The sequence below is a fragment of the Eulemur rufifrons genome, chromosome 29 (genome assembly GCF_041146395.1).
Source record: "Eulemur rufifrons isolate Redbay chromosome 29, OSU_ERuf_1, whole genome shotgun sequence".
Taxonomy (NCBI): Eukaryota; Metazoa; Chordata; class Mammalia; order Primates; family Lemuridae; genus Eulemur; species Eulemur rufifrons.
The window spans coordinates 71558706-71571307 of NC_091011.1; positions in this window are offsets into that span (position 1 = coordinate 71558706).

Consider the following 12602-nt stretch of genomic DNA (forward strand, 5'->3'; position numbering starts at 1 on the left):
AGGCTTAGAATCACCTCCAGGTTATTCTGTAAGTTGAGGTGCTCATTTATTTATTTTCTCTGACTTTACTCTGATAGCTACTCCCTCTCTTATGCCTTTAGTATCCATTCCTGTTCATTATTCCACTTTCTTTTATCAAATATTCTCATAAATCACTAAATATTAGAATAACTAGATGCCTTATAAAATGAAAGAAAAGCATTTGACAGTAAAAGTTAGACATTGAACTGATAGTAAAAATTTAAAGTTGGAACCAAGAACATTCCTTGTTCTTTTCAAAATGCATTTCCACACATTGCAAGGCAGTCAATTTTCTTGAAACTGATGTTGAATTATTCTCCAAGAAGTTAACTGGCTCACTTCTGGAAAAAAAATAAAATTATAAACTTCACTTAGGAGTTAGGAATATGAAATGATACTATCTCTGGGAAGCAAATTCCTTTCATTTTACACATGTAGCTTGATTTTAAAAAATCATCAGTGGGAAGAAATAGCTCATATTACCCTAAATAAAGCAGAATCACGTCACAAATCAATCCCTGAGTGGTTTTCTCCCTTTCTGTTTCTTTCTTTCCTTTTTTTTTTTTTTTTGTGAATGAAAAATAAACAGGTATAAAAATCATAGAACAGCACATTTTCTAACCGCCAAAATCCAGAATCAGCATGTGATTCCACCTTAAAACTGTCAGTGCTGAGGGTGGGCTGAGCCTCCTTGCCCATGGAACAAAGGTGGTACACTAGGGGTTAATGCCCTCACCCATGGCCTGGCCTGGGGCTGCTGCTCCACCCAGGAGTATGCTTGCCCCTTTAAATTCTCTCCTGAGAATTAGCCTCTGTTAAGATTGCAAATTAACTCTTTCTAAAAGACTTTCCTTGCACAAAGACAAGCTCTATCACTGTCAAAGCAAATTGATCTGAAAAGGTAGTGACTTGATAGCTCCAGAGATTAAAGCTTCTGAAGCTTCATTAAACAGCTAAATAATAATAATGATAATCAAAGACATCCAGGGCTAGAGTGAAAACTTCTGAAAGGGAGGGTTAAAAAAAGAGAAACAGATATATAAGTAGGGAGAAAAGCAATCCCCATAACAAAAATGGATGATGAAAACTCATTTTAGCATTAAAATGAGAGATAGTGAATATATTGCAAATAGAGAAAACTATTAATTACGTTCTTTTCTCTTTTGAACGTAATGATGTTGATGACCCACTGACAAAAGAATTTGAGACTAATTATTTTCTGAACCCTAGAGTGGTGGTGTTTGTGTTGAGCTATAGCACTGTTCCAGGGTGAAGCAATGCACCGACCAGTGAAATGAGTTGTTGAAACCAGGAAGGCAGACGGTGGTTGGGGAGCCAAGTGGTTTTCTGACTAAACCATATCCCTGGCCTCCCCAGCCACATCCTCCCACCCACTAAACCAAAAATCCCAAAGAGTTATACATAATGACACAACAGGATGCTTCCTTCCATGTGAAAAGATAAAGGAACATATACATATCCTAAAACAGTTTCCATCATGGGATAAGAGAATTCTTTATTTCAATCAAATGACAACATTTATGTTAATTTCAAAGAGCAAACCATATGTCATCATGTCTTAGCATTGCCAAATGACAAAATTACTGAGTAGCAAATCATTTCGGACTATATCCACAAGGCTATAGTTATACAATTTAAATATTCCAGACCACGCTTCTGCCTGTCTACACTGTGGCAACCAACCTAGGAAGCCCCAAATCTTGACATTAGGAACTCTGGAACAAAGAGTGCAGAAGGCTCTGAGTGCCCTGTAACTATGACATGTTTTTGAAATCAAGACATTGCCAGAAACGAGTTTTCATATGAACTAGCTACATTCCCTCATAGTCAACTTGTCATTATCTACATGTGCTTTAGGCTTTTTATGGATTTAACCCAGTACGTTTAATTCTAATCTAGTTATCCACTCTTGTCAACAACCTATGGTTTCGGAAGGCCTCCTCCACCAACCACAGTTGTTGTGTGCCAAGGGAATGCTAGCTAATTTTACCTAAGCTAAAGCAAAACATAATTAGGAAATTAGATCTGCTATGTAGGAAGCAAGCCAAAGCTCAACATAAATTATCATTGTAATCACTCCCAGCCCCTTTTAATACCAACTTCAACTGGGATTTGTATCTGGTCATTCAATTGCTGAAGTCAAGTCCAAATATAAGATTTTATTGAAAGGATAGAGATACCTTAAGAAAATTATTCCCTAATCCAGTCACTCTAAGAACAGAAACTGGCTAACAGAGAACAATAAAATAGTGTTGGTTCAGTTCTACTGGATGTCTTTTAAATTTTAAATCATTACTTGTTGGTTTAGACTCTTATCTGCAGAAGTCATTTACAAGTTTTAGTGCAGAAGGATGTTTTAGTGCAAACATTACGGAAAAACAATTTTAACAAAAGAATCTGGCCACTGCTGCTCCTTATTCACCTGAATTGGAAATGGATCTGAACATTTCCGTTTATTCAGCCTCTTTTTGCAGCCCCACAAGCCTGCAGTATGTAGTTACTAGGCAACCACTAAAGCAGGGGTGTTTATACCATTAGGTATTAATTATAGCGGAGCTTTCTTTTTCTTAGAAAGTTTAAAAACTATATAAATAAGTTGTACAATCAGACCCTTTTCTCCTCTGATTAGAAGTGTGGAGCCAGCTGTAAAACCAAAGCTGAAGTTTCTCTTTCACTCAGGGGCATGCATTGTTCAATACAAAAGGAAATGTGGTATTTAAAGAATTAAAGAAACTAAAGATGATGCCTTTTGATTTTAATAAATATGCAGATGGCATTTATGTTTGACTCAGTATTTACTTAGGATACAAAAAACAAGAGGAAAGCCATAAATGTATAACTCTTCCATATAAAATTCTGAAATAAACCAATACATCAACATTCTCTAGGTAATTATAATCATTTGCTATATACCAAATTAATGGAGTTTCAGATACCTTTGGAATTTTTGAGACATAAATTTCACCTCACACTGCCCAAAATCTCACTTGATAACAATAGGTTTTTAGTCCATCAAGACATTTTTCAGTTAATTTAAGTCAGTTGGGCTCATTTAAAATCACCTGAAAATGTGATAACATTTGAAAATAATATAAGCATATAAGAAGTTATTCAATTAACCAATAAACATACAATATAATTTAATTTATAACATTTATAAAATGACATCATGGCTAGACTAGAAGGCTTAATTTATTTCTGTTCTTGATTCAAGAACTGAAAGAATAAAAAGCATTGCTATTGCTATTTTCATTCTGAGGAAGGGAAGCTACGCTTAGAACAATAAAGAAACATACTCCTGACAAGTCAACATTAAGGTTTAGGCTATCTGGAATGTTTTGCTGGAAATCAAAGAAACATTTAACTACTGAAAATCTTTTATGCTAGTAATATAATAAATATTTTTTCCTGATAGACAGCCACATGCTGGCCATTACTGCCAGAGTCAACAACTCCTTTATCATTTCATCATCACTTAATACTCATTATCTATCAGTTTCAGAGTTAATATCTTTGTTAAGAGTCAGTTCAGTTGGGATGTATTTTACTACAACTTTTTCCTCCCTTCAAACATCTCATAAGGACCTTGCTTTGTCAGCTTTCAGCCTCCACCTCCTAACCATTGACCTTGACCATCCAAAAGACATAATATGCCATCTGGGTCACAAAACATCTTTCCTTGACACTTTACTTAGACCAGCTCCCTACCCTCGCCCAATGTGGCCATAGATGCCCACTGTAATGGCGGTAGGGAACCTCACTCCCAGAATTTAAAATTGGAGGTGATGGCAGGGGAGGAGTTGAATTAAACCTGCTCGAGACCCCCAACTTTGAATAGTGGATAAAGGTCCCCAATATCCACATACCACATTGCATTGTTCTATTTTCCATACAAAATCATTTTTAGAGCTATAGAAAAAAACAAAAACAGAATCATAGACTTAAACATGAGAGGTAAAGCAATAAAGCTTCTAGAAGGAAAATGTTTTTCTGAACTTGTAGTTCAGAACATAAGTTCTTCATTTTAATGCAATCCAACTTATCGATCTTTTTCTTGTTTGGTTAGCTTTTTTGTGTGTCCTGTTTATGAAATTTTTGCTCAGCTCCTAAGCCACCCAGATGCTGTTTTCTTTGCTGGCTTTCTTGGATTTTCATCCCACACATGCGCAGATTAGAATTCAGCCTAAATTTTGAGAGGAAATTGCATGCAGATTTTTTGGACTCCTTCTCTGAACTTTTTTCCTCTCTGGGACTATCTTCTTAGCCCAGTAGAACTCATCTTTATTCCTTCCCCAACTGCCCCCAAACCCATCCTACCCCTTCCCTCCAGCATCATAGCTTCTACAGTACAGCCTTTAACAGTTTTTTGTATAGTTGTACTTTGTTTTGTTTCAGTAGGAGCGTTAGCCCAATACTGGCTACTCTGTCATGACTGGAACTGAAAACCACATGTGCTTACTTTTAGAGAGAGTGTTTATAACTAAACTTTCCAATGTTTCCTTGCCTAATTGGATTACATACAGGACTCTTTTGGTTTTTTGTCCTGAGAGAGGGGGTGAACCAAGCTTAGATGCTCCAATTGCCACTGACAAATAGAATCCAGGCACCGATCTGCTAGCTCATCTGTAACCAACAAGAAAAGCCACACTGACAATAAAGGATGACATTGCAATTGCAGAATATAATGCTACAAAGTAAGACTCTATTACCACTCCTAAAAATGTAGCGATGAGCCCCTTATTTCTAGGGAGTGGCATGCCTACATGGATTTCAGAAAAATTAAGAATTGGAAAGAAGAGAAGAGGAGGAATAGAGTGAGGGTGGCTTTGAGTTCTCCTAAGTTAAGAGACTGATTAGTTAAACAGGATGTTTCAAAGAACAAAGGCATCTCAAACTAGAAGATTCTAGTACATTCTATGAACCTTTGCAGATTTTTTCTGGACTTCAAGGTCAAATGCAGATCAGTGGATCTGTAAGAACGTTAACTCTACATCTGCAATGTCTGACACGGAGCCCAGCACATGACAAGCAGTCAATAAATATTCAAATTAATTGAACGGAATGGACACATAGATAGATGGAAAGACAGATGGGTAAATGGATGAAATAAATATTACTACTTTTTAATTTTCTCTCATGGGTCCCTTTGACATTTTGGTGAAGCTCATGAATTTCTTCTGAGAAAAAGGTTTTGGATGCATAAAATAAAACTCATAGGATCATAAAGGAAATCAGTTCTATTAAAATCCAGTGATCAAAATTCTGCATATAAAAACCAAATGTGTTATGTAGTAATAGAAATGTCTCTTTTTTAGCATAGTAAATAACAAGTTATAGTGGCAAGCCCCATAATTAATATAATTTCGAAGTTTCTGTGAGTGTAAGTGGTATTTTGAGATCTCTGTAACATTGTACTGAACTTTTAAACCAAAAAAAAAAAAAAAGAGAGAGAGAGAGAGAGGGAGAGTCTCGCTATGTTTCCCAGGCTGGACTGGAACTCCTGGGCTTAAGTGATCCTCCTGCCTCAGCCTCCAGTATAGTTCCAGTAGCATGTGCACACTACCATGCCTGTATTTTATATTGAGATTTTTAAAAATCTCATTTCTACTGTGACACAGTTATAAGTACTGCCAGGTGTATTGTGTCCTAGTGCCTAAATTCATCATATTTAAAATAAACGCTATCAGTGAGCAGTTAGCAAACATAAAATTTTTTTAAATTATTTTTTAAAAATTTGGGTTTTTAAAATATATATATTAAATGCATTTATGAATTTATTTATTTCAAAGCCCTAAAATTCATATGTGATAGGCCAAGTAGGGTATGCTGAGAAGGAGCCAGTTTAAAGATCACCGAATTCCCCATCCCTCAAACCAAACAACAACTCAGGTCACATGCTGTAGAGCAGGGGTTAAGTGCAGGGTTACATTATTAAGAGCTTCTTTCTAGTTGTGTGACCTTGGGCAAGTACTTTGTCTCAATCTCTTCAGTTAAGTGGCAATCATAATGGCTCTTGCCTCTACAGGGTTATTGAGAGGATTAAATTAACTCACTTAAAGCACTTAGAACAGTGCTCCCAGTAAGATCCCAATAAATTTTGACTTTTATTACTATTTTCATGCTCTTTATGTACCTACTAAAGAATTAACAATCACCCTAATACACATGAATTTTCAAAAGAAATCATTTATTTGAATTTAATAAAATTATTCTACAACTATACAATAGGCCTAACAGGGCTATTTGTATAAATTTTTAATTTTAAACCAAATATTCCATGATTTTAGATTAAATATTAAAAACTCTCAATAAGTACTTATAAAAGTCTTACTAGAGAAACACAGGATGAGTCATATAAATTGGAAAGTCAAATTGGTTGTTGCTGCATTTAGGGCATACCTCTTATCATATGAGAAAATGTTTTAATTAAATAGTACATAGTATCATTTTAAAAATATCACTAAGAATTATAGAGAGCCAGGGTCACAAGCTCTGATCTAATCCACGACATTAAGTCCAACTCTAGCCAAATCTAAACCAATGAGCTAACTCCAGTAAGCAGACATGCTTTGTTTGACTCATGTAATAATTATTTTTTAAAAAGGAAAAAACTTCCAACAATTAGAGATTGGAAAATTTCATATAAAAATTTAACTTTCTTCACCGTCTGGGGGATGAACACGCTTAAAGCTCTGACTTAGGGTGGGTGGGTGGGGGCGGGCAAGGGCAATATGGGTGACCTAAACATTTGTACCCCCATGATATGCTGGAAAAAAAATTTAACTTTCCAACCTCTCGAAAATTCAGAATATCTGACACCACTGGGCTAACACTGAATGCCTTAGAAATGGAGGCATGACCTGTGCAGCTGGCTGGAATCTCCACCTGCCCTGTTTTATTTTACTTTACCTGCTTATTTTTCATCATTACATTACTTGCCTATCATCTGTAACGTTTTAAATTTGTGATCCCTGATACAAAACATTATAGTTTATGTGATTCCAGTAAGATTTAATACATCTTATTTATCTCAATAAAAAAGGTGGAAAAAAGAAACTTGAACTTGAAAACATGTCTAAGTCCTGGTGGTATAGGCCTTGGCATCCACTGGCAAATGCATACTAATAATTTGTAAATCCTCTGAAAAAGATATAAGCATCTGTTCTGAAGGAACTTATTTGTTCTCTGCACTCCCACAAGTGACTGTCATATCAACCAGCTCACCTCTAGGGTAGGAAGTTACAGACAGACTTGAGGCAGAACGGGGTGCCATGGTGCTTCTCAGAAGTGTTTCTATGTACTGGCTTCTGTGCAATCCTGAAGTTTGTCAAAAGGAATTTGTCACTAATAATAGGCATAGTACTGAAGCTTGCTTTTTGGGGGAGGGGAGTACTGAAAATGAGATCAGATTTGTCTTACCCAGCTTGTCTTGCTCTGCCATAACGGATATTTATTTCTCACAGTTCTGGAGGCTGGGAAGTCCAACATCAAGATGCCGGCTGATTCAATTCCTGGTGAGGGGCCTCTTCCTGGCTTGTAGATGGCTGACTTCTTGCTGTGTCCTGGTGGTGTTATATATGTTGGTTTTGACCACAGTTCCTGGATCATAACTCCCATAGTCCTTGTTATAATGTTGGGAGCTCTGGACCCCAGGAGGAGCCTCGGAAGATAGAATCTCTCTTTCTGACCTTCTCCTGTCCTCCTGTCACCTGCCCAAGGCAGCACTCTAATCTGATTGTGAGTCAAAAGACCCTCATTCCAGGCAGGGTCCTGCCTCATACCCTGGAGGAAGGAATGCTACATAGAGAAGCCTGGAAGAATCTGAACAGACAGGCCTTGCTGGGTTGAGATCATGTGCTTTTTGTCCAATCACATTTTTACATGGTTGTCAATCAGGCCTATGTAATGAAGCCTCCATAAAAACCCAAGAGGACTGGGTTTTGGAGCTTCCCGATAGCTGAACACAGGGAAGTTCCTGGAGGGTGGTGCACCTGGGGAGGGCATGCCCCTTCCCACATATCTCACCCCATGCATCTCTTCATCTGTAGCCTTTGTAATATCCATTATAATAAAATGGTAAATGTATTTCCCGGAGTTCTGTGAGCTGCTCCAGCAAATTAATCAAAGGCACAGAGGGAGGGGGTTGTGGGAACCCCAACCTGCAGCCGGTTTGTCAGAATCTTTGGAGGCTCAGACTTGCAACTGGTGTCCAGGGGCAGGGACTGAGCCCTCACCTGGTGGGATCTGACACTATCTCCAAGTGGACAGTGTCAGAATTGAATCAGAGGACACCCAGCTGGTGTTCACTGCTTGGTGTGTGGAGAAAACCCCCATATTTGGTCACAGAAGTCTTCTTCTGTGTTGTTGATTGTTGTGGAGTTTAGAGGAAAGCACAGTTGGGGAGTGTTTTTCCTAAAGCAGTCCTCAAATAGCCTTTCCTCAGTCAGTCCAGAGAAAGAGAGTTTCTTCCTCTTTGGCCACAAATCCCATCATGAGGACCCCACTCTCACAACCTAATCTAACCCTAATTATTTCCCAAAGGCTCTGTCTCCACATACCATCACACTGGGGGCTAAGGGCTTCCACATATGAATTGGCAGGGGAGGAACTACAGTCAGTCCTACACGATTCAAAGTCATTTCTGTACCATTTCATTCCCTTGATTTAGAATATGCTTTAATGAATCTGAGAAAATAGACCTCTAGCCAGTCCACCATGAATTGCACAAAGCTTGTCACATGCCTGCAGTATGCTTCACATGCAAACAATCCCATCAATCTCACAGGGCTCAGAACCACCCACACTGCACAACTCCAGGGGGCACCACTCACCTGGTGCTATGTAAATGGCATCTCCAAGCTCCACAGAATCCTGTGAAGTCTGAATAAGGAGACTCAAAACACGTTGGTATGATTTAAAGTGTGAGGGTTTGGTAGAGGAAGACTTGTTGGAACATGGTTTCTCTGTGGCCTGAAGCAAGGCACTAACCTTCAGAGGGTCTGTTTTTGTCTCCATAAAATGGGAATGATCATTTCAATACTTACTTCACAGAGTTGTGGAGAGGATGAAATGAGATTAATATGTACAAGTGCCTGAATGCTGAAAAGAGCTACACAAGTAGTAGAATGAACTTGAGTTGCCCTCCAGCCTTCTCATTCAAAGATTTTTTTCAGCTAGATATAGACAGCTTCATCGTTAAGAAACTCCAAAGCCCTTAGCTGGGTCAGACCATGCTGGAATTTCTGTCCTATATATATGTTTCTGAGCTCTTTATTAAGGAAATGCCTCCAGAGTTTAAGCATGGAAGGAGTTTCTCTTCCCCTCATTACCACACTTTTTTAAAAATGAAATTTCCCCTGTCAAAACACATCAAGATACCATGGTGACAATTGCTATAGAAATGCTAGATTTAGAAAGAAATGAGATTTCAATTCTGTTTCCTGCTATCCATGTTTAACAGCCTAAACCAAACCCATGCTAGCTACAAGATGGAAAATGACCACTTGCCCCAAATATCTCAATCACTCTCTATTCTAGAACCTTAAATTCTCCCATCCTAAGTCCTTTCAGACATTGTGCACAGAATTAAGTCCTAGCCTAAAATTATCTGAGACACAGATAAAGACTTTGCTAATGTTATCCAGTTTGTTTCTTTAAAAATTATCTGCTTGAATCTAGATCACACAGTCATATCAAATGATTATAAGGGCCAAATGTGTAGGATATCTGATTAAGGCTGGCCAGGTTGTAAGACAATAGGGAGTGATGGGGACTCTGGCCAACAGGAGTGGACAGGATCTGTCCAAATAACGGGAAAACAATTCCTTGAATTGAGTCAAGACATACAGACCCAGTGATGTTCGAACTTCTCATTTTTTAAGAGAAGGAAGAAATCAAATGTTCATATAAAATTTCCTAGTTTAAAAAAATGTATCTGCAAGTCAAATCTACCCATGGCTGCCAGTTTTCAACTTCTGATCAACAGATGTCTCAAATCCAAGACTTATCTCCCCTTGACCTTAATACACAGAAAAATGGGAACATGTTGAAAATTGGATTGCACAGGTATCCCCACTGAGGAAGCCCCTTTTGGAGCTTAAATAGTTGCATATTTTAATAAGCAGCTCAGGAGATTCATCTGGAGATTATTTAGGGAACTTCCCCCCCTTTTGGGACACACAGCTGGAGACAGAGAGCTACTCCCAAACTAATATCCATCTTGGTGTCCCTGAGCATGTCATCAAGCACAGGAAGTTTTAGGAGTGAATGAATTCTTCCATATCTTAGTGCTGTATCCTAACACTAGTAGAGGTTTGATAAAAAGGCCTAATTATCTTTTAGTAGCAAATACAAGATACTAAGCAAATACAGGAAATTAAATGTGGATTGGGGTCGGGGAGAAGATTAAGGAAAATTCTGGAACATAGAACATGTGTGGGGAGGGCAGGCCTGAGAGAGTGGCCTACAGTGGATGACTGATCCCGTAATATCCAAAGGGCTCTAAGGCACTGAGAAATGTGAAACTTAACTGTTTCACTACAAGGCAAAGTTTCATACAGTGGAAAATAATTAGGCCTTGAAACTGTAGCAATTACCATTTATCTTCAAGTCTTCTCATTTGTCAACATTATGGTGGTTAACAAAATTCACCTGTAAATTAAGGACAAATAGTAACAGAAATCTCTCAATCAAAATACAGTAAATATTGGCATTTTAGTTCTAACTCTAGATTTCCCTGCCTTAATTTCTCTTGCAACTCATTTATATATTCCTTTCATTATCTTCAGAGTGAATCACAAAATTTCATTTATTAAAAATATCTATGCAGCAGTATTTCCTGCTTCTTGAGAGACGGGTGGTGAATTTTTAATCAATGTTGATTTTGGAACAACATTGTCAAGAATATTTAAAAGGATTAGATTTTTCCAAATTAATTATTTTGAGAGCTATCATATAAAAATAAGAAAAGAGTATAATTAAAACCATATGCAATTATTTTTAGCATTTTCTTACGAATTACAAGGACCTCCCATCTGCCAATTTTTTGTTTCTGTAGAAACAACCTGAAGTCTCCTTGTCTTCCTGTCTATCTCTAGGACCTGGCTGTGGGATCCTTTCAAGCTGTCGCAGGCTGGGCCTCTCAATTCCAATACCTCTATCCTCTCTGTCACTCTCTTGCAATTGATCCTATTTCGCCTTGTGACATTATTTGACTATTGTAACATAAGTATTGGCAAACTTTTTCCATAAAGTGCTAGGTAGTATTAATAAATATTTTAGGCTTGTGGGCTAAACAATGTCTGTTGCAACTGCTCAACTCTGCTGTTGCAATGTAAGACAGCCAGAGATGTAAATAAAGGGGTGTGGCTGGGTTCTAATAAAATTCTATTTCCAAAAACAGGTGTTGGCCAGATTTGTCCTGTGGGCCATATTTTGCCTGCCCTGTTCTAATACAAAATTATGTGCTTTTTGTATCATTTACAATAATATCTTGTCTTCCCAAATACATTGTGAGTTCCTTGTAAACAGTCTATATTCTGTTTTTGCAGCACTTAATAGAACTTTAGCCACAATGTCTTGACCATTACATGGGCTTGATAAATGTTTGTTCATGTACTATTAGCTAACTGTTTGATTTTGTGTGCGCAGGGGGAGGGGTGGTGGGGGGGGCGGGGAGGATGTCTCCAAAAATAACAGAATTTTTGAATGGAAGAGACCTGAGCTGTCATCCTTCACCTTTACAGATGAAACCAAGGCCCAGATGCACTTGTTATTTTGGCTATACAGATGGTCACATGTTATCTCTCCAAATATAGATGCAACTCTAGGGATCCTGACTTTATCAGCCTTCAGTTAACATACAAATAAAATAATGTGAGCTCCTATCACATACAACCCTGGTAGGTCTAGTGCCCACCTTTGTATTCTTAAAGATGCCCCAGAGGAATCTTGCTTGCTGCTCTGAATTCTTCCTTTTTGACCCACTTACCCTCACACCTCACAATCATGGCGTGGTTTTCTTTTTTCTGCCCAGTGGGGGATCTATTCTTAGCTTTTGCCTTAATAAAAAACTTCTCTACCTTTTAAACCCAATGCCCCTTTTGATAAATTAAAAAACCCAACCCCTTGCTAATTCAGAAATGCATCCTCCTAACTCTGATGAAATTCACCAACATTTGTATATTCCCAGCAGCCAAGAAGATGCTTGAATTATATTTTCAGGAGTTTGGATGATAAAAACAATTGTTTTTCAACATATCACATTGCATTGTTATGCTAAATATGCATTTTCTTACTATAAACACTGTATACCCACTGACAGAAATTCTAATTTCCATACCCAAACCCAGAACTCCATGCCTCTGTGGTGAGAATTACTGAGCCAAAAGATGCTGAATATAGCTCCAACCCTGGCAGAAAACCCAGGGTAAATTTATAGAGTGAGAAGGCTCAGATTACATAGAATGCACAGATTATGGTAACATTCTGCTACTTCTGGAGTCATACACAAAGCAGGCAGCCAATTTTACAGAGTTCATTAGAGGCAAGTAAAGCATCCT